The sequence below is a fragment of the Cebus imitator genome, unplaced genomic scaffold (assembly GCF_001604975.1).
Source record: "Cebus imitator isolate Cc_AM_T3 unplaced genomic scaffold, Cebus_imitator-1.0 Scaffold508, whole genome shotgun sequence".
In the NCBI taxonomy this organism is placed as follows: domain Eukaryota; kingdom Metazoa; phylum Chordata; class Mammalia; order Primates; family Cebidae; genus Cebus; species Cebus imitator.
In genome coordinates, this window is record NW_016107823.1 from 1,239,298 (window position 1) to 1,263,425 (window position 24,128).

The following is a 24,128-nucleotide window of genomic DNA, read 5'->3' on the forward strand; positions in this document are numbered from 1 at the left end:
GATGGTTGGATTAATTGATATATTAGATACAAAATGGTATCTTGTGGGCTTTCCATAAACAAATTTGGTAGTGTAGAGCTTATTGGCATCCACCCAAGCTGGATTTGAAGCTCAGGCCCAAGCTGTCTGTATACCTTCAAGAAATAGCATAGCTCTGTTTTTTTCAATGGTGAATTGGGGGGGCTGTTCTGGCTGTTAATGAGATGAAGATAGTGTGAAGCACTTGTCACAGAGTCTCTTTCTAAACAGAAAACTCTCAATAAATGTTGTTGTTATGATCATGCTAATGATTTTTTTTGTTCACTTAACAAATACTGATGGGATTCTTGCTGTCAGAGGGGCATTCTTCTGAATTACTGTGGTTAATGTATTGGAGTTAGAGTATAAAATGATTTTGTCACGTTACCAGACTTTGCTTAGAACATTAGGAACATCCGAAGCTGGCTTGAAATAGTTACAACCAAAAATCATCATCAGAAACCCTAGGAGAGAAAGTTCTAGCCCTGAGTGGAAGAATATGAGTGGAGTTTGGGTGAACCATGACATGCCTAGTAACCATCTGGGAAGGAGTTGCGCATTAGAGTTGGGTACTTACTAGCAATAAGCTTGGGGTGATAAGATAAAATCAGGTTACAAGGGCTTTACCATGAACCTGACCAATTTTACTTAATAGACGAAGTGCAGAAGCATGTTGAATTTTGTAGATAAGGATGCATTTTCTTTCTTCTTTTTAATTGCTACTTCAAAAGTAGTAAATGTTCATTGTAGAAAATTTAGAAAATACGTTCAAGTACAAAGAAGAACATAAAAAGTCATTCTTTTATTCCTCTCAGAAATATCCACTTAAAAAAATTACTGTAGTCCATTTAGGACGGTTTTATTCTCCAAAAAATTCATATTGTATGTATGGAGTTATGCATCCAGTTTACTCTTAAAATTATATTTGAGTATTTCCTCATTTTAGTGATGATTCCTGCTGATCATGATACTTAATCTGCTTAATAATCCATTGAATAAGTTTTTTATTAAGAACTTCCTAATTTTGGGGTATTTAAGCTTCTATAAGCCATGACAAATAGATGAATAGACAGATAGACATGTTTTTATTTGTATTTTTATTACTTCTGTGCTATAGAATTCCTGATATGCAATTACTGAGTGGAAAAAAAGAAACTTTTAGGTTGGTCACAGTGGCTCAAGCCTGTAATCACAGCACTTTGAGAGGATAAGGTGAGAGGATCACGCAGTCAAGAGTTCGAGACAAGCCTGGCCAACATGGCGAAGCCCCATCTCTATTAAAAGTACAAAAACTTAGTCAGATGAGTTGACATGTGCCTGTAATCCTAGCTACTTAGAAGGCTGAGGCAGGAGAATTACTTGAACCCAGGAAGCCGAGGTCACAGTGAGCTGAGATCACACCACCACTGCACTCCAGCCTGGGCGACAGTGAGACTCTGTCTCAAAAAAAAAGAAAAAAAAAAAACACTTTTGATATTTGTGATACACACTGCCTAAATATTTCCTAGACAGGTTACATTCATTTGTCATATAAATGATTACCCAACTATATACTACCCAGGATTGATGATTGTCATATTGAAAATCTTTACCAATTCAACAAGTTTTTAAAAATCATGTTTCATTACTTTGATTTGCTTTTGTTCGATTACCATTGAAGTCATGATTTTAATTTTTTATTATCCATTTGCACTATACCACTTCAATGCAATAAGTTAACTTAGAACACGGAAAATAATCAAGATGTTCATGAGAGCAGAAAGAGTGAACAAATTAAGACATATCTCTACTGTGGAGTACTAGACAGATGTGTATGACGTAGACCTGTGTAATTTATACAGAAAGACCTGTTCTTAGTTTACTTACTTATCGTAATGACTCATACATCTATGAAATACTACTTTTGATATTTTAAATCCTAAAAAAACACATAAAAGCAAAAATTATTCATAATGTGACTCCATTTTGAATTATTTAAATGGATTATTTCCTTTTTTGTTTTGCTATGTAAACAAGTTATACCTAATTTAGTAAACATCAGCAAACCCTATTTACTTTTTTTTTTTTTTGAGACGGAGTTTCGCTCTTGTTACCCAGGCTGGAGTGCAATGGCGCGATCTCGGCTCACCGCAACCTCCGCCTCCTGGGTTCAGGCAATTCTCCTGCCTCAGCCTCCTGAGTAGCTGGGATTACAGGCATGCGCCACCATGCCCAGCTAATTTTTTGTAGTTTTTTAGTAGAGACGGGGTTTCACCATGTTGACCAGGATGGTCTTGATCTCTTGACCTCGTGATCCACCCGCCTCGGCCTCCCAAAGTGCTGGGATTACAGGCTTGAGCCACCGCGCCCGGCCCCCTAATTTCTTAAATTACCCCAAGTAACAGGGTCTAGATTAGGGTTTAGGAGGACATATGGTAAATAAATACTACCTGAAGTATTGGTTAATTGAGTAAGAATGGTAGACATGAAGAAGCAATGTAAAAAATGAATGATTCTTCTCATGAAGATAGAAAATAGATTGGTGGTTACCAGAGGCCCAAAGGAATTGAGGTGGAGAGGTGAAGGGAGGTTGTTTATTGGGTACAAAATTACAGTGCAATAGAAGAATATAAGACTAATATTCAATACATAACTATAGGGTGGCTATGGTAAGCAGTAATCTATTATGTATTTCAAACAGCTAGAAAAGAATAATTCAAGTATTTCCAGCATAAAACGAAAATGTTTTGGGTGATGGATATCCCAAGTACTGTGATTTCATCATTATACATTATATAAATGTATCAGAATACCATAAGTGCTTTATACATATGTACATCTATTATATATAACTTTTATAAATAAATAAAAATAGGTGGATGATCCTTGTTTTTATCCTAAGTATTTTTGCTTCTGTTTTTGTTAAAAGTGTTTGTATTATATTCTATTTGAATACATTTGGGTCTTATTTTTTCTGGATTTGATTCCAGGCCTTGGACCAATTGTCTCGATTATAACTCATATAATATAACGATTTCTAAATAAGTTATTTCAAGTAAAAGGTAAAGGTAGGTTTTGAATACTTTTAAATAGCATATTAATATTTCATCATAAATTGACTATAGTTTTATATATTTATGGGGTATGATTAGTTATAATTCACTAATACAATGTGAAATAATTAAAGCTAATATCACCACAAATACTTATAATTTTTTGTGATTAGAACATTTGAAATGTACTGTCTTAGAAATTTTGAAGTGTGCAATACACCATTATTAACTAACTATATTCACCATGCTGTATAATCAATCTCCAAAGAAACCCAACTTATTCTTCCTAAGATGTTTTACCCTTTCACCATCATCTTTAAATTATATTTAATGTAAGATTTGTAATTAAGATATGTAAACATAGGAGGAAAAATATTTTTTCTTAGTTTGACTCTATTAAAATAATATTGAGGCTAAAATATTATAAACAATAAAACAATCATCAAACAAAAACAAGAAGTCTAAGACAGATCCAAAACAATGTAAAAATTTTGTGGAAAATAATTGCTAACATATTTTTCAACTTCTAAACATTTGGCAGCCTTGAATATTCAAATAGGATTTTTTTTTTTTTTTTTTTTTTTTGGAGATGGAGTCTCACTCTGTTGCCGAGGGTGGAGTGCAGTGGCGTGATCTTGGCTCACTGCAACCTCTACCTCCTGGGTTTAGTGATTTTCCTGCCTCAGCCTCCAGAGTAGCTGGGACTACAGGTGTACGCCACCATGCCCAGCTAATTTTTTTTGTAGTTTTAGTAAAGGTGGGGTTTCACTGTGTTAGCCAGGATGCTATGGTCTAAATATATTATTGCTATTAATGAATTATCTAGGAGGTTCCCCTAAAATACTTTTACTGTAATAAGCAAAAGCTAAAATGATTCTCCTAAAATTTTTGTTGGCATCATGTTAAATCTTTAGAAATTAATGTTGCCACTTATTTTTAAAGAGAGAAAGTTGTTTTAGACAAAGTAATATATATGCATTGATATAAAAGACAAATTTTTATATTTTTGTAAATACTGCCAATTGAGTATATGTTTATTAACTAATGTAGTATTGTCTTTTAAAAAAACTTTATAATTGTATATACTTTATGACTTTACATCTGACAACTGTAACTCATTTTGTCTTTTCCTCCAAAAGAGAAGTCTTAGTATTTTATAAAAATCACTGCTGCTTTTAATGCGCCTAATAATTATGAGAAAACTGTTAGAAGAGACTAAGAATGCTTGGAATGCATCCCCAAACATGGAAGATGACATTGCAAGATGAAAAATAGTTTTCCTGAAAAAAATCTACCAGTGTCACCATCTGGGCAATATTTAATGCAGGACATCTTTTAAAATGATTTATTTAAGTGTTGCTAGTAGTGGTTTTGGAATGCTGCTTCCAGGATAAGCTTTTCCCCAAGAAGTTCTTCTTAAGTATTAAAGTGCTACATGTTTGGGCCTTTTATGTTTATATTTTTATTTTTAATTCCTAAGAATATCACAAGCCATCTTTTAAAAATTCACCATTCTATTTATTTATGTATTTATTTTTTAGGTAGTAAGTTTTTTAATCCACTTAACAAAAATACAAGGGCACAAATCCACGTTTATTTATTGACTTTTCACTAGTTTAAATTCTTGGGGGGTATAGCATCACTCAGATTCTGTGTCCAATAGCCTTAGCAGGAATGATGCTTCGGAATTTGGCACAAACCATGCTACTGTTTTCGTGCCCCAGTTACCTTGCCCAGATTACTCTGGTTTTGTTTGGTTTGCCGCCAGGAGTCACTGTGTTGTTCGTTGCTTTGTGTACATAAGCACATCTCTTGCCCAAGTAGAATTCTGTTTCATGGTGGGCGTAAACACCTTCAATTTTAAGAAGAGCTGTGTGCTCCTTTTGGTTCTGGAGACCCCGCTTATAGTCAGCAAAAATAGCCTTGGACCACAGCATTCCAGACATAGCTCCTTTCAGAAGTCCCGTTCTCAGCAGGCCTCCACAGGAGCCTAGATGGCGGGAAAAGCATTTCTGTTGTTTTCAAGATAATGTTTGCTCCATTAAGAATAAAATATACCTGTTTTCCAAACGTGATACATAGAGATTTTATCAAAGATAAAAGTCAGCCCAGTTTAGTTTTGCTAACGGCTAACTTTTTAGTTTCGGACGTGAAAGTCGAAGCAGGTTATTTTCGTCTAACCAGTCAATCTTCAGAGAACTCAGATGTTTACTAAAGTATGTATGAGTAAAATGAAAAACAAACTTTAATGCTCCCTCCACTCTCCCTAAACCCAGATTTAGAAAATGGAGGACCTACTTCCTAGGGAGACAGAAAATTATAGTTCTCAGCTCTAAGCAAGATGGAGTGATGGTAGTGTGTTTCCCAGCAGCTCAGGGGCCCTATGCATCTTGGGTGAGCCTCATCACGTCAGAAGACAACAGTTTTGCTAGGGTGTCAGCAGATATAGCAATAGCACATACCATTGTCCAATATCTTATTATCTTAGGAGACAGCCACAGACCTGCTCCTTTTAATGGGCTCAGTATAGACATGGCACCTGTAGAGTAGCTGGGCTTTAACAGATGGGTCTTTGCAGAAACAATGCATAGTTCTTTGCTTTAAAATCAAGTTAAATCATATTGCTCATAACCTAAGGCCTATTGGCATTAGCTTCCTTCAGGAAAGTCTAGTGATCAAAGGGATAGACTCATTAAAATGTTGTAGGGGGTGGAGTGGCAGATCTCAAAAGGCGATGTCCCAGAGTTAGGGTGAGGATGGAAGCTTACCAAAGTTTTAAAGAGTGAATTGCTTTATTTACAGTAGTGCTTCCCATTGGTTTGGAAAATTATTCCTAGAATATTTGAGGATCCTAGGAAGAAACTAAAGATGAAGACATTTTACAGCTATTTGTTTAGCTCAAACTGAGATGACTTAATTATTTTGTCTGAATTATTAGAATATCAAAGCGAAAACAAATAAATGAAATTCTTTATCCAAATGAATGTATTTCACCCAAGCAAATTACATCAAAGCCAAATCTTTAACATGGATTATTTACAATAAAGTGAATTATTACTTTTTATTTTTAATATAAGTATTTAAAGTTTGGTAGTATTTTTTAATTTCTATGCTATTATTCCACTTAGAAAACAAAAACCATGCTAACTGTACAAAATAACTGTATGAAAAAAATAAAAATTGTAGTCTTACCATTCTTACCATTCTTAAAACTAGTAACTCGTTTTGTGAATGGCTTGAGAAAATTGGTCTTGACCACATTTAGTTCTAGTTTCAGCTCGAACAGTTTCTCTTGTTGAGCCGTATGTTTGTGTTCCTTCCCATATTGTGTCATCATTTAAATTTATCAAATGAGTGGCAATCATGGAAGAAATGACTTGCCCTTGAGTGTTTGAACATACAGGATTCTATTAATAAAAATCACTAAGTACATTATAAGGCTTGTCTGTTAAAGAGCTCATAAGCCATTTAGAAATATTACATTGCACATCAAACATTATTTAAATGGAATCACTTGAGCTAAGGTAATTTATGAAAAAATTACACAATTATAATATATGAAGTAACAAAGTAAATCCCCGCTGGCTACCAGATGGGTGGAGAAAGGGAGGAGAAGTAATACTCTTTTAGTTGTGTTTTATGCATAGGTTAAGAACAACTTTCTATTCAGGATGTAGGCTATAATTATGCTAAGAAATGACAGGGTTGGTAAATACAGTTGACAGTCCCATTTTTAAAAGTTAATATAAGAGGGTGAGCAAGGCTTGCTTGTCACTCTGCGATGAAAGAGTGAATTGTAAATCTGGGCATGTCAGCACTAAGAATCTGACTCTTTCTTTAACAACTTCATTTCATTTACGGGTTTCAGAAAATAAATGTCACTCTTTCTAGTAAACTTAAGTTTTCTATGACAATCCCTAAACAAGGACAGATCAACGAAAAAAAAATAGATAAAACGAAGTCATTTTATTTTTTTTAATCTCATGAACACATAGCCCAACATTATCATAGGAGATGTTAAAAATCTTCCTTTTCTTTGAGTTGTTATATCTTTGATTGTAACTCCAAGCAATGATAAGATAATCAGAAATGGGGGCACTTTAACTGCTTCATTCTTAGAAATAATACCACAGAAATATAATCTTTATTTTCTGGACTTTAAAAATATTATATTGTTTCTTTTTCATGAATCTTTAAAGCAACTTGAAATTGGAAATTTTAGATTGATATATTCTCAGGAGTTCTTAAACCTAAACACCTTTAAAATTTTGGTTAAAGAATGCATTAGGTTCAAATAAGAAAGTGTGGCTGTTTTGACCACGCACAAGTCTTTTAGACTTTGGCTGGATACCCCAGAATGAGGGAGGCTTTAAATACCAAATTGATTGTATTTCTGTAAATAGAATATCCTGTCTAAATTGTCTTTCCATTTTGATAACTTTATAGACTAAAAAATGCTACTTATAGAAAACAAAAGGGCCATAATTTAAGGTTGGATATAGTATGGTTTGATGTTTGGCTTTTATTTTTGTACCTAGTAAGTTTTAATGTTTTATTTCTTTTAACCCAAGAGAAAGTAAGCCAAATGTTACTCAGAAGGAAAATTTGAATCCATGTAGAATAATGACTTATTTTTGGCCTTTCTTTACTTCTATAATCTGGAATATCCTTTTAATGTATTTTCCTCTTTGATTCACCACTTCTCATATTAAATAGACTGTTCCTTTCTAATTTCCAATTGAGCAATAGAAAAGAGAGTTCTAGAACTCTAACTATAAAATCATCTCATTTCTGTTAAAAATTACATATTTATATGGACATAGATGAAAGGCTGGAATGATATATTCTAACCTGTTGGCCATGGTTACCCCATGGAATGTGAGTCTCTAGAGCCTCGCTTTTTTTTTTTTTTTTTTTTTTTAAGATGGTGTTTCACCATGATGGCCAGGCTGGTCTTGAACTCATGACCTCAGGTGATCCGCCCACCTCGGCCTCCCAGAGTGCTAGGATTACAGGTGTGAGTCACCACGTCCGGCCAGCAGGAGTCTCACTTCTTACTGTATACTGTTTATATTGGGGGGAAAATAATTTTTGACAAATATGTTGACACAAAATGTTTTCAACTTAACATGCATTAGTTTTAGCAAGAAAGGCAAAGGTAGTTGGACACGAACCACAGCTTTGTGTATTCACCTGTCAGAAGGTAGGGTCTCTGCTTGGCTGAATCTCAGTGAGAGGATGTCACAGACCCTAATAAAATATGGACAGTACTCAGGGCAAGTTTTCTGATCATCATTAATCTACAGATTGACCAGGCTGCTTAAGAGCTCTGCATTTCAATTTTCCCATTTGTAAAAAACTTATTTATAATGCCCGACTTAATTGTGTGCAGATCAAACAGATGCTTCCCATTGTTGCAGGGAAGCTCGTTGAGCAAGTACATTATAAATCCAAGTAATTATTATTGAATAGTGTCTTAACTTGAGCCCAAACAGATTGAACAAGCCTGGACCCATCTGATAATCTCACAAGAGGATTTAGAAGGGATTGATTTGCTTGAATGGATATTATAGACAGGTATCTCCAATCATCTGTAGATTTGTTTTTAAAGCTTAGCTATGATTTATATTCTGGACAAACTTTTTCTATGCTAAATAATGATTACTAAAGCATGCCTCATTGTGGAGGCTGAACAGGGTTCAGTTAAGTAATCTAAAAGTCAGAACCTATTTGTATTGACTCTATCCTTGAAAATTGTTGGCTGGATGCGCTGGCTTACACCTGTAATCTCAGTACTTTGGGAGGCCAAGGTGGGTGGATCATCTGAGGTCAGGAGTTTGAGACCAGCTTGACCAATATGGTGAAACCCCACCTCTACTAAAAATACAAAACTTAACTGAGCATGGTGGCGGGCACCTGTAATCCCAGATACTCGGGAGGCTAAGACAGGAGAATTGCTTGAGCCCAGGAGGCGGAGGTTGCAGTGAGCCAAGATCGCACCACTGCACTCCAGCCTGGGTGACAGAGCGAGACTCCATCTCAAAAAANAAAAAAAAAAAAAAAAAAAAAAAGAAAAGAAAAGAAAATTACTAAGAGTAGATTTTAAGTGTTCTCACTATAAACATACAAAACAGATAAGGATGTGAGGTAATGTATATGTTAATTAGCTCAATTTAGTCATTTCACAGTGTATCCATATTTCAAAACCACATGTATATACAATAGATGTATACAATTTGCATTTGTTGATTAAAAGATAAATAAATATGCTTAACCATTTTATTTGATTGCAACTCTCATTTAGTATAGAATTGAAAAAAATAAAAACATGGCTGCAGAATACCATCATAATTAGATAATCATTATTTATTTTATCTGCTAGTAAAACTAAATGCTAAGGAGCTTCCCCTATTAAAAAAAAAAAAAAGTTAAAATTGCATAGATTCTCTACGGAGTCCATCCTCTCAACTGCCCTTGCTGATAGCATCTAGTAGAAGCTTCAGTGGGATGGGCAAGTCTTTTAGCAGCTGAGAATGAGGAAACTTGGCCCCTTCTTCTGTCTGTGCTGGAACTGTCTGGGCTTTACGGAGGAGGCACTGTGTTTCTCCCCTTTGCAGGGCCTCCTTTACTTCACTCTGTGTTCTTTACTCGGGAGGGCTCTAGTTCATGAAACAGATACATATCATAAAAGAAAAAGAGAAGAGAAAATTACATGGATAATTAAAAGAAATCTAAGTTTAGGCTGCAGTTCGTATTGTCACACAAAATTCACTTAAATGTGTTAAACTTTTAGGCCAAATGCCATTATAATAATTTTATGTTGACCTGTGCTGCCCTCCAATTTTATGCATCAGTAAGGGCCTAGTGGAAGGCTTATTTCGTTTCCGTTTCCTTTGTTTTCTCTATGATAATTCTGACTCTTTAAACCAAGAATTTTCAAGAAGCAAAAAAAAAACAAATATGTAAATGACTCATTTCTTATATTCAGACAATTTTTTTAGTGAAGTATATTTTAATGACTGAATTACAAAAATTATTTTGAAATATAGTCAGACGCATTTTGGACTTAAGGGTTTTATTTCCTTTATCGCTTAGGAGCAATGTGTATATGGCTGTTTATCCTGTGATCTGTGAATACCACATGACAACTAAAAAATAAGAAGATCAAACTTTTAAAGAATTGAAGTTAGTTTTATTCCGAAGTCTGACTGATGACTCCAGTCTGAGGCCTATAGCCAGAGCACTGCTCTTGCACACTGTTGCAGCCGTGGCTCTTACACAGGTGGTGGAGGTTCCACATGTGCAAAATCACATCAGATTCGCTCAAAAGTTACATTAAAGTGGAACCACATCAAGGTTTGGGTGTAAGAGTACATCTAACTACAGATACTAAAGTACATTTGTTATAGATTATAGAAGCATAATCACTAACCCCATCAGATGTTATCTTACGTGTAAGAAAAGGCAAGGACTGGAGTCATTTATCTTCCAGGGAATACAGTGACTGAGGCAAGAGACTTGGGGGCTTTGTGCTGTATCCTGTTTTGTCTTCAAAGCATTCCTCCAGAGAACCACACATTGTCATAGAGTCAGGAGCTTGTGAAATTACAGTGGCAAACAGAAACGAGCAAACATGCCTTCCTACATTTACCACTTTGTTTCATACCTGTGTTTGCTTAAACCACATAATGTTTGGTTCAGGTGAGATACTCCTTGACTGGACCAGAGCTGGGCCTTCTGACTGGATGCAGAGGATCTTAGAGATCCTCTGTGGCCCTTGACACAGTAGCATCCAAACCGTTATACACTGTTCACGGAGCTTCCAACTATCACAGAATATTCTGGTACACTTACAACAGCTGCACAGATTCATCCCTCAATTGCACAGCCCTAGGGTTCCTTTGGGAGAGAAGGAAACTTGAACCCTATTGAGAGGTAGGGTCCAGACCTGTAGAGCCGTGTTTGGATGACCTGAGGACAGTGGGCCTGATAGAAGCCAGAACCAAGGGAGAGGCAACAGGGAGCCCCTGAGAGACAGTCAGGAAACAGTTGGGAGACTGAGGAAGAAACCTGGCAGCAGAGACTGAGTGCAGAGTGGAGCCTGGCACCAGTACGGGCAGGTTCTCGGTTCATTGTGATGCTCTTGGCGGCACCCTGGGTCATTCCCCACCCTGAGTGTTCCTCTTCCTCAAAGGCCTGCACGCTTTGTCCTGGAAACAGTAGAGCTCCAGCAACTCCATACTGGGACTCCTTCTGAAAGAGGCAGAAATAGAAGAGGAAGATGTTGGGGGTTCAGCAGCTGAGGTGCATGTTGTGCAGGCATTCAATCCAATTAAATGGGCACCCATACCAAGGGTGGAGACTGACGGTCTGGAGGAAGGAGGGAAGGAGCATCAGTCAACCTTGAACAAAATCAGATTCTGGTCCATGCAAGCTAAACTTCGCTATTCAGCTCCCTAATTTAGTAGAATAACTTCTGATGACCAACAGAAAGAAGCCTATACACACACAGGCTGATGAAACTTTATGTGATAAGATGGTAGATGTCTTCTGATCAGATTCCCTGAATGCCACGATCTGCAAAGTGTAGAGATCTGAGCTATTATCTTGACAACTAACGTAAGTGCCAATCTGATATTTTTTTTCCATAAGGAAAACAATTTTTATTTCTCATTACAAAAGCGTGTTCATTTAAGAAAATCATGTATCATATATTTTATATTTAATATGTTTATGTATATAGTTTATCTACCTGTCTATTATAGCTATCTATTTATCTATGGAATTTCACCTTCTAGAGAGAACTACTCTTAATGTCTTCTGTTAGGGACATATAATTAAAAACAAAATCTGCTCTCACCTCAGAAATCCTCTCCATAAAAGTAGTAGGAAAAAAAAAAAGCAGTTTTATTATCAAGCATTAAACCAGAATATAATATACATCACAGGTAATCACTGAAAGATTTCCAAGATAGAAAGAAATCTCACCCCCTCATATAGCCAAACAGTACAACCCACTATATGTTTTCAAGATAAACAATATCTTGTCCTCAAGTAGAAGGACTTGGCAGCAACTTTGTAACACATGGTTCACCTAAACTTTAACTGGTAATTGGGGTGACTATTTGTGTTACTCTATTGACTTTATTCAGAGGGAAAACAAAGGTCACATTTTTGTGGTAAGAGGTAGCTTTACAAATTGGAGCCAGAGGCTTAAGGAAGTTAAGCTCCTGCCTTCCCAGGGAAATTGGGAGAGTGGGGCACTGTCTTCCTTGACGTTTGCATTTCACAAGGATGGCCCCGGGTCCTTGAAAAAAACACCCTGGATTATAAAGCTGACAAAGGGCCTATCTAGTTTTCAAAAGGACTTATATACATTGCAAAACAAGGAGAAAGTACTTACAATAATCTCTTTTCTAGAGTAAATGCTCTTTAAAAAAGGGTGGAGTGGGAGTGTAGAGAAAAGTGTCTTCCTGGTTTTCAATAGGGAGAATTAAGCCTTTTATTTTAAATTTTTATTTGTCCTTAGATGTCCTAATTATGCATCCTGAATTCTGATGGCTTCTTACTGGATGTACTGCTTTGTCACTTGCTTTTATCTCAGTAATAGTTTGTGAATATCTTTCTAAGTAAATGTAATGTAGCTAAATCAGTGTGAGGGCAACAGAAAAAACAAGCTTCTGCCAGGACAAAACTTTAATTTCTTTAACTATCCCTGTGCCTGAAGCAGACTCACACAAAGTAGAAGCCCGATATATATTTGATAGTTGGTACTTTACTTCTAGTCTCATGGGGGAAGAGAAGTAATTTCACCTAGGAGGAACTGTGACTAGTAATAACATAATTTCAGGGGATCATCCCAAATGCTTCTTGCAACAAATAGGTTATACAAAAAATAAATATTGTGGAGTGAGTTCAGAGCAAGGTTTAGCATGTAAGAAATAGCAAAACATCTTAAGGAATTGGAAAACAGGAAAGGCTGTATTTTATAGTCCTTTGGCACCTGGAAATTGAAATAATGGCAGAGCTACCTAGAATCAGTGCCAAGCAAATCCAAAAGTTGGCATATGCCAAAATATATTACCTCTAAACTCTGTGGTTTCCATTCTTTCATGTTTCATGAACATCTCTAGGAAGTAAGATCTACTTGCAGCACTTAAAAAAAAAAAAATGACATACAGTTTTTCTTTTCCAAGATCCTAAAAGTTTGCTCTTGAAGATCAGTTGTATTTATGCATATAGTGTCCTCATATATCATTCAGATTTTTATGTTCAGTCAATTTGTGTTAGAATATGCACGAGTAAACTTCTCATTACCTTCTTGGCTTGCCTTCTACCTTAATGATGTTATAAACTTATTGACAAAGGAAGATTTAAAGTCTGGAGATTATTAGTTTAATCAGTACTCATTGGATAAGCCAGACATTGTACTAGGCATCAGAGATGCAGTGATGAATGTAAGTAATGGCAAGTATGCAAATGATAATGATCAAGCATTTTTTTTTTTTTTTTTTTAAAGCATGGTAAATATCGAAGGGTAGATTGTGGTAACCTAAGGTACAGAACCCTAAGTAGCTTAAGAGGTTCAGGGAAGGCTTACCAGAGAAAGGGACTTTAGATTCAGAGAAAGCATAAATGGGAGTTAAGTCAACATGGTTGAAAACTTGTGCCAGGAAAAGAGAGTAGCTATCCTAAGATCTGTAGGTGAAGGAGAAATCACTGTGCTCCAGCCTCTACAGCATTCTTCCTGCTTTTGGAGAAAAAACTAGGAATGTGATGAGACAAGCTTCATGGGGCCCACTGAAATAATTCTGGTATCCTTGCCCTACTGAAAATTCTGAATAACAAGATTTATACCATAGTTTGACTGGCAACGGCTTAAATTTTAACTGTTGATTTCTTTGTATTTAAGAAATGTTAGGCATGAATTTACATCAGCACACTAGTTAGGAAACTGAAAGAAGAGGAACTAGGAAACGAGTCCAAAAGAGAGGAGAATGAGAAAGGGAGCTTCACATAGTCCATGAGGGGTACAATTTCAAGTAGATAGGATTAATCAACGTGGTCACATATAGTTTCAGGGAGTTCATAGTGAGATAAATACTATGGACTCAGATGTATTTTAATGAAGCTGGTTGTATTGAGGACTCTTTTGTCACTTTGTCTGATGAGAATACCAGCTCCAGAGGCAGTCCTACTGCTTGGCTTCTAATCTGGGCTCCATCTTACATGTCATCTTTTTTGTCCCAACGTTTTTCACCTGTAAAAAGAAGTAATGTTAGTACCAGTCTCAACAGGTGCTGCAATGATTACATGAGTAAGTATATACAAAGCAATTAGAATAGTGCCTGGCACATACAAACTGCTCAATAAAATTATTATTTAAAGTCAGATGAATCTTCTGTAACACTCAGGACTTATGCCAGGTTTATGTCCATCGCATAATTATCTTTCAATAGTACAGATGTAATTATATGATTCTCCCCATCACCAACGGAATAAAAAAAAAATGGGCTCTTTAGCTTGGCATAAATGGCTTTAATGAGCTGACCCACCTATCCTGTTTCATTCCCCATCATTACCTTCCCTCTGCCTGCCGCTATACCAGCCTTTTCGAAAGTAGATCTCTCTGATTCTGTTTATCATCTTGTCTGAATAGCAGACTGTGCACCTTCAAGTGAAGCATTCTTTCTTGGCTCTTCTTTTCCACAGGCCAGAGCACATCCCTTGCTTTCATACACTGTCCCTGACCCTCTTTCTTTGTTGTAGTACAGTGACAAAGCAGGTTCCATGTCTCATTGATCTTCCCTTGCTCAGAGTGTGGTATCTTGTGTGTGCTGAGGAAGTATGTATGGCATGAATGAACAAAGCTATGTGGATTGGGTTTTTGCTTCATAAATGGAGAAATAAAGAGATGTCATCACTTGCCCAGAGTCACAATATAAGAAGAAGACTGGAAATTTGAACCTGGGTTTTGACTCCTAGGGCCCTGGCTTGAGAATTTCGATGGCCACATCTGATTTTTTTTGTTTAAGAGATGTGGGAAATAATATAAGATATAAAGCTGTTAGGCTTTGAATTCCTGTGTAAATTTAAAAAATTCTGGTTCCAAAGCTTTGTGTATGGCACAGTCTTTTTGCTTTATGCATGTCTTAAGAAATTTATAAGAGCAGTCATTTCTGGAAAGTGGAATTGTGAGTGCTCTTTATTTTCATCTGTTTCCTTGTCTAGTATCTGCTAGTTTTTCTAGACTAAACATGTATTTGTTTTATAATCAGGTCTGGGAAAAGGGAGCTTAAATGTCTAAATTAATTTTTATGCCAGGATGATTAAGAGATTGTTTTGCATCATGGAATGTCTTCTGCCTTTTGATATTTCTTCATTCTATAATGGTCTGTTTATGTATCTGAGGGGCCCATGTCTGGGCCTATTTCTACTTGACTGTACCAGGTGAACTTCTTTACCAAGCAATAAAGTCAGAAATGGTATATTAATCATCTGTATCCTTAAGGAGTGATAATAAATTAATGCGAAAATATATTCTCTTAGAAAAATGGTTCTATTATACATTTGCATATTATCTAGATTTGATCTAGCCAGGATTCCACTGAGGGCACTTAAGGGATCATACAACTTGATTTTCTTCTCTGCTGTGACATAATAACTTCACTTTGCATTCGTTTCACAATCTGGGATCATTATCCAAGCTCAGTGAGAATCAATTTCACATAGTTGATTGTCTGAATCACTGCCAGCTCAGTCACATTTTTTACATCATTTACCAGGAAATATAATTTTTAAAAAGTCAGAACAATTATGCAGGTAACCCATAACCCGAATATGCCCTCAAAATATGCTTCAGAGTGGTCACCCACCCCTGAAACTCAAAGTCTTCTGCAAATTGATTGACAGTGTTACTGACCTGCAAATCAAAGGATTTCCCATTCCAATTCACCATTTGCTAAGTGAGTCTCTATTGACATGAAAGAGTTCATTCTCTTTTGAAAGAATGATTCGTCTTTAGAGAGCAGCCTCGATTGTTTGCTTTTTAACAGAATAATTACATCTTTCATTTCTATGGAGATAATGAAGAAAACCAGTTTGGGATATGTTTATGAGGTTTCAGAGTATACTTGGGAAGAAAATTCTATAACTTTTTATTCTGATCCTTTACCCTCAGAATGTACATGTTTAGGTAAATTTTAATGACTGCTTTACTTTCATTTATGGTGATTGCTTATTCATGCTTAAACACAAGAGAGAAAGCTTGATTTAAAACTTAAGTCTCATTGATGTGTTTTTATGCCACTATCATGTTTAAAAGTAAATTTAGTAGAAAGCTAAGTTTGGGATATGATGCAAATTCCTCTAATTTATCTGGCCTTCATTTAATCATTTGTGAGTTATCACTGCGAGATGTTTGTATAGATTAGATACCACAGAGATCTAAGGAACTAAATTTATTTGATCCTAATTAATATTTGGCCTTAAATAGATAGTCATACCACTTTCCAGTTTCCTAATTTTAAGCAATTAAACAGCTAGCAGCTGTTGGCCAGATAAATGTTCAACTTTGCCAAGTGGAAATATGCAAGTTTTTTTAACCATATTTGGACTATATTAGAATAGATTACAAAATATGTTGACATCATATACCTTAGAAGATTGTATGTTATAGGTTCTTACTGAACAATTATTTATTATCTGCTTGATATTGTTAAAATTCATGCTAACGTATCACAGATAGTTATATACTATCTATGCATGCCTGCTCATAGTATGTGAAAACATCAAGTAAAAACTCCTGTGACTTTCTATGAACGTGCTTCATATTTAAATAACATTGAAGAGAATACAATATTGTGTTAGTGAGGAATTTTGTTTCTTTATTTGGAACATTCCTAAACTTTTACAGTTTGTTCTTTTTTTGACAATGAAATTGTCAAATGAGCAATCACAATGACAAATAATGAAACAATAAATATAGACAGTGTATAATTTAAACCAGTCGTTCCTAAATTTTAGAGACTGTGAGAATTACCTGGAGTGCTTGCTGTAAAAAGATTGCTGGGCCAGATTTTCAGGGTTTCTGATTCAGTATATCTGAGATAGAAGCCACTAATTTAATGTCTAACAAATTCTCAGGTGCTCCTGATAATGCAGTTCTGAGGACCCTAACGTTGCAGTGCCTAGAATCTAGATCAATGTCAGCTTATGTTATCTTAATTTGTGGAACGAATGAATGATGGAGTAAAACAGAGAAAGCACATGCATGAATATATTTACATGTGTAAAGTGCTTTAGCTCTCTGTATGAGGTATATTGACATTTAAAAAGTAGCAGTATTGCCTCAATGTAACATGTAATAACATTTAAAATGCTATTTTCAAAGCCTGCTATCTGCATCAATAGAGATAAGTTATGTTTTTGGACAATTTTTAATGCAACTTGCATTAATTTTCCCATCTGGATGGGGCCGCTTTACCTATATAGGGAAATTCCTGGAAATTCCTGGCCTAGGTGGATCCAGTGAATCCTTAATTAGTGAATCTGGCTGCAAGTTATCTTTACCTTACGTTACTCTTGACACCTTTATCCCTAGCAATTTCCAAGGAAATTTCCTATTTTATAATCTTTTTATTTACCTGGCTCCAAAAGATCCTGGGTCCTGAAAATATTAAGATTGTGTTTTTCATTCTTATATATTTTTTTAAGTTTTAAAGCCCAATAGTAGAGTCCTCTTAAATTGTGTTGTTAATAATCATAATACTCATAATTTCCTTCTAATATTTTTGGCTGCCGGTAATGTAATTTATGGCTACATCCAAAATTTTTAAAATAGGATATATATATATATATATATATATATATATATATATATACACACACATGAATTTTTATTCAGTAAAGGTTGTTACCCGTTCTTTGCTTCAGTAGTTTTTTGGAGTTAAATTACTCATGTAATTGTCACTTTTCAAGTCAATAATGTCAACTCCACAGGACGAATTCTTTTAGTGCCATTACATTATTTTATTATTATTTTTTTTTTTTTTTGAGACAGAATCTCGTATTTGCTCTGTCACTCAGGCTGGAATGCAGAGGCGTTATCTTGGCTCACTGCAACCAACCTCTGCCTTTTAGGTTCAAATGATTCTTCTGCCTTAGCCTCCCGAGTAGCTGGTACTACAGTCATGTGCCACCATGCCCAGCTAAGTTATGTATTTTTAATATAGATGGTGTTTTATCATGTAGGTCAGGCTGGTTTTGCACTCCTGACCTCAGGTAATCCACCCGCCTCGGCCTCCCGTAGTGCTGGGATTACAAGTGTGTGCCACCGCACCGGCCCAGATTACATTTTTTTGTCATTGAGCTGCACTTTTCTTGAAATTTACTCTGTAACCCTGTGGGGTATGTTTGAAAGTTTTAATAGTTGTCCAAAAACTGTTATCTGTCAGTTCCCATTACTCTAGCAGAGGATTTATTTGAAAATCTCATAATGAATGGTAGAGCCTGCATTTGTTGGGTAATAATTCCATTCAGTTATTCATATATTCAGCACATCTTAATTAAGCTTTCCTATCTGCCAGCAGAAAACAAAAAAGACTAAGTGCCCCAGATGAAGTTTGAATTCTAAAATAACACAGAGCAAATATCTGTAGGTAAAGGAAATGACTCATGGTGACACGTTAGACTCTGCTGCATAAGATGCCATCCCATTCATGAATATCAAGTACAGTCATTTTAGACTATTATCCTCTGGAGATATTTCAGAATTATAGGGATTAAAACCATTGCTACATGCAGATCAACATTACTAAATTTTAAAGATCAAGACATTGTCTTATTTTAAGCAGATAATATTTTTGGTACATTTTCAAAGTTAAAAGTTTTGCAAACTTGGAAATTAAAAAAAAAAAAAAAAAAAAAAACATAATTTTTTTTTTTCATTCCCTCAGACTCAGTATTATCCCTTCACTTAGAAGGATTCACAGTATACCTCCAGGTTACATGAGTAGCTCCAATCAAGTCATGCCTAATAATGAGCTAGTTCGTGTTGGGAAATCCTGAAAACTGACTGAGCTCATCCTAGTTCTCACTAATATTTGCAACCAGTCATAGCTACTTTTCCTTTAAATTCTGTACCTCTTCTCATACACACCCTAGAGACAGTGTGCCAAGCATAACATCTTAATTCATGCCCAATGCAAGAAGGAATTCTCACTCCCTTTTTAAGCCATGGAATAGTCCTCTTAGTTTAAAGACAGCCTCTTCTTCACCTCCCTAGGAAGAATGTTAGACTTAGTGATGGAATAATTTTCTCAAAAGTTTGTAAAAATGCAGCTTGTCATTTCGGTCATATTATTTTCATTAAGCATAGGAAGTTACCTTCAGAGTAGAATTCAGTAGGCACCATTCCCTAAGTGTAAATCTCCTTCACTCAATAAAATTCTGCACCACACCCACACTGCATGGAGTATTGGAAGTTGGTCAGGAGTCTTGGTTGCTGATAAGAGAGCCTGAGAAGTACTCATGCTCTGATTTGTTATGAGTGGGAAATAGTTGTTCAGTGCTCCTGAAATTGAAACAAGAATTTTCTTTCATACAGAGAAATGGGAAAGGATATAATGATTACCTAAAAACCTAGGATCCGTTTAACTAGAGTCACTATATAGAGTCACTGTTTGGCCACATGGAGGATCTTAACACATCCCTAGATATTCTTGTATGTGGTGATAACCACACAGATGGGAACAGTTTTTGAATCCTAAGACTGTACCCCATTGGATATAGTGAGAGAGAATGTAAGTCAGAGAGGGAATTCAAATTGTCCCTCTGAGAGCCTGGGGAATGTAAAAAACTGGTTTACTCACTACACTAATCCCAAAAACAGTAGTCATCGATTTTAATTCATTTCTTGGAAAGAGACAACTGATAACAAAGTAGAGAAAAAGGTCCCATAGAGCTCCAATAAATAGTGGCAGTAATGTTTTGTGTCCTGTTGGACAAAATACAAAACCTTGAGTTCAAATTAAATTAAGAATTGAAAAAATTAAATTTAATAAAGAATGAGATATTGATATAATTTCAAAATATCTCCCCTTAAAATACTTTCTAATTACAAAGACAAAGAGAATAATATTACAGTGGAAAGCCTGACAGACACTGTAATCAAGTGATCAAAGTAAATGTCAGCAGAAAAGATCTTTATAGAGATCCTGTACCACTGACTAAGATACAATGAGAAGAAAAGAGCATTTTTTTGGTGACATTTCTAATAAAAATGCATAACCTGAAGAAACATCAGACAAACTCACATTGAGGGACATTCTATAAAATAACTGTAGTCTTCAAAAGGATCAAGACCATGAAAGTCAAGAAGAGATGGAAGAACTGTGTCAGACTGAAAGAGGTAGGACAAGTAAAGGCAACATGTGTTACTGAATGGAAACTTATTCCATAAAGGTTATTATGTTGGGAATATCTGAATGAAGCATAGGGACTCCATGGTACTAGTGTTATCAATGTTAATTTCCTTATTTTGAAGAGTATATTGTGATTATATAGAAAAATATTCTTGTCCTTAAGAAGCTCAGGCTGAAGTACTCAGTGTCAGTGGGATGTTGGCACCATGCACTCTAGTGGCTACAGAAGAAAAAGTCTTTGTTCTGTACTTGAACCTTCTGTAAGTTTAAAATTGTATAAAAAAAGATACACAACAATTACTTAATAGGACTTGCATTTTAAAAAAAGAAGTACAAGTTGGAGAAGGTTAAAATGAAAGTTTTTAATATTTTACTCCATAGTCCTATGTGTTGCTCTGCTACGTGAACAATGCATGAGAATTTTAATTGCTTAATAAAAAAGAAAGGGAAAGATAATATCATAGAGTTCACAAATATGAGCCTACCAAAGCAGAAATTAGATTATACTAGTTTCAACTATCTAATTATCTTGTAGTTTAAACTGAGAAACAAAGATAATTCAATTAGTAATTCTACATCCAATTTAATGATTTTTCCATAAAAATTATTTGGCTTATAAAACAATACGAAAGTCTAAGAAATGTATCATTTATTATGGGCTTCCCTTTATGCATGTCTGCCAGGGTTTCTGACTAAAATAAATGGAAGCATGATGTTGCAATGAGAATTTGCTTTGGAACTCTTTAGCAGTTTGTTAGCCTCTATTTGAAAAAAAAAAAAATTGTGAGGCCAAATCCAGGCTAAATTAAATAGATCTGGCATGGTAACATTATCATTTTGGGTTCTAAATAAGTGATTCCTTTTAATGTGCATACTGAAATCTTCTCATATGACAAACTGGGACATATCAAATGGAATTTCATGCACTATTGAACTGAATTCTCTGTAGCCACTGAGAAATGTTTGGGGAGTTTTAGCGGATTTGTCCATTTTAGTGACCATATTTCCCCTCACATTTGTGAAATGCATTTGGCTGTTATTTTAGTTATTCTGAAAATGTGAACTCATTTACCTGCCTGTTCAGAGAACATGCATGAGAGCTAAGAGAAATGATGATAAGCACAATAACAACAACAAATATAGATGATATTCACTAACATATTCATTCAATACTATCTGCAGAGACTAATATTGAGGGAATAAATTGATGAGTAGCACTTGTCTGGTAACAGAACAGGAAAGTATCTGATCTAATTAGGCTTACATTCTATTAGGAAGAAAAAGACAAAAAAAAAAAAAAAAAAAAAAAAAAAAAAAAAAAAAAAAAAAAAAAAAAAAAAAGCAAAAGGAAATGAATAAATAATTGCAGAGTATAATAACTATTGTGAAAAGAATAAACCTGGCTGAAAATGGTGGCTCACGCCTGTTATCCCAGCACTCTGGGAGGCCGAGGTAGTGGGATTGTTTGAGCCCAGGAGTTCAAGACCAGCCTGGGCAATTCAGTAAGACCCTATGTCTATTTTAGAAATATAAATACATAAGAATAAACATGGTGATATGATATACAAAATAGCTTAGCAGAGGTGGGGAGGACATTTCATCTGAGATATGAAGAAAAAAAAGTAGCCATCTGGTGATGAGTAGAAGATGAATGTTTCAGGCAAGGACAAGGAAAGTGCAAAGGTGCTGACATAAGAGAAGAGTGGCAGCTTGTGGAAGAGAAAGTGGACTGTGGTAAAATGGAGAGTCCAGCAGCCGTTATTTTGTTACTTAAGCCTCCCAGTGATCCTGTGAGGTTGATCCTCATGCACTCCATATATTTTAGGTAGTATTACTGAGGAATAGAGAAGTAGAAAGACTTAAGATTATTAGTTAATAAATGGTGTATACAGGGTTTTCACCCAGGAAGTGTGACTACAGAACCCATGCATTCTAAACATTATATAGTGTTACTTCCCGTGAGCCCTAAAAATGTGAGACAGGTCTCAGTTAACTAATTTAAAAAGTTTAAACAAGGTTGAGGATGTGAGCCCATGACACAGCCTCAGGAGGTCCTGACTTGCCCAAGGTGGTCAGAGCAGTTTGGTTTATACATTCTAGGGAGACATGAGACATCAATCAACACATGCAAGATGAACATTGGTTTCGTCTAGAAAGACGGGACAACTTATAGCAAAGGCAGAAAAACTGGAAGTGAAGAGGGGGCTTCTAGGTCGTAGGTAGATAAGAGACAAATGGCTGTAGTCTTCTGAGTTTCTGATTAGCCTCTCCAAAGGAGGCAATCAGATATGCATTTATCTCAGTGAGCAGAGTGGGTACTTGGAATAGAAAGTGAGGCAAGCTGGCCCTAAGCAGCTCCCAGCTTGACTTTTCCCTTTAGCTTAGTGATTTGGGGGCCCTAAGTTTTATTTTCTTTTCACATGTCCCAAAGAAAGTACCATGCACATATGAATTATGTTGTTATAATGATAAAGTTGAAAGCAAGTTTAGTAGCCTAGAAAATGTATCTAGATTATCATATTTTGTTCCATTAAAAATATTGTGCCCAACTCTAGTTGCTAAGCTTTACAAAGAATATAGACAAATTGGGGAGTATTTGGTAGAAGGCCCCTTAATTGGTAGAGTCTTGATATATGAGGAGCAGGTTTGACTGTATCATGAAAAAGATGAGGCTCAGGAAACTATAGTGCCAGTATTGATATATTTCTGGGGCCATGATATGGAAAAATAACTAAATATTTTGGATAGCCCCTAGTAGGTACAATTTGGAGAGAAATATAAAAGCTACAGGGACCTACTTTGATAGAGGAAATAATTTTCTAACATTGAAAAATAAAAAAATTGAATGAAGTATTCTGGGAGAGATAGAGACCCCAATATCAAAAGTATGTAAATCTAGGTATAAAAACTTGTTATTGAGAGTGTCCTATAGAGAATTCAAGCAATAATAGGTAATTGAATTGTATTAGTCCATTTTCATGCTGCTAATAAGGACATACCCAAGACTGAGCAATTTACAAACAAAAGAGATTTAATTGGACTTAACAGTTCCACATGACTGGGGAAGCCTCAAAATCATGGCAGAAGACAAGGAGGAACAAGTCACATCTTACATGGATGGCGGCAGGCAAAAAATGAGAGAGCTTGTGGAGGAGAATGCCTCTTTTTAAAACCCTCAGGTCTCATGAGATTTATTCACTATCAGGAGAACAGCATGGGAAAGACTTGCCCTCATGATTAAATTACCTCCCACCAGGTCTCTACCATAACACATGGGAATTCAAGATAAGATTTGGGTGGGGAAACAGCCAAACCATATCATGAACTAATGTGGTTTTTCCCAATCCTGAAATTCTGTGATGGACAAGTTATCATCAGAAGACAGGATAATCAGAATTGAACTTGATTTGACAGAGCATGGAATAGAAACCTGATGTCAGACAGTGATAAAGAACCAAAGTAAAATCCAAGATAGTAGGCTTGCAATTAAATACAGAAACTGTCCTGTCTTCTCTAGTTATCAAGGGGACTGGTGATCTGGCTCAGACTAGAAAGCAGGAGAAGCCCTACCTTGCCTTAGTAAGTAGGTATGCAATTTCTACACTCAATATTATCTCCTGTTCAAGACCTATTCTGACACCCCAGGGAAGTGATC

General features: G+C 35.7%; 1 protein-coding gene and 1 pseudogene across 5 annotated transcripts in view; one reads left to right on the top strand and one right to left on the bottom strand.

The window, feature by feature from the left end:
- The window catches only part of PTPRZ1 (protein tyrosine phosphatase receptor type Z1), a 190,944-nt gene that overhangs the window by 56,939 nt on the left and 109,877 nt on the right, over window positions 1-24,128 (top strand). The gene's annotated exons all lie outside the window — the stretch shown is intronic.
- On the bottom strand, window positions 4,585-5,041 carry LOC108292794 (annotated as a pseudogene). The gene has a single exon (XR_001820425.2). The product of XR_001820425.2 is annotated as a 60S ribosomal protein L35a-like (transcript).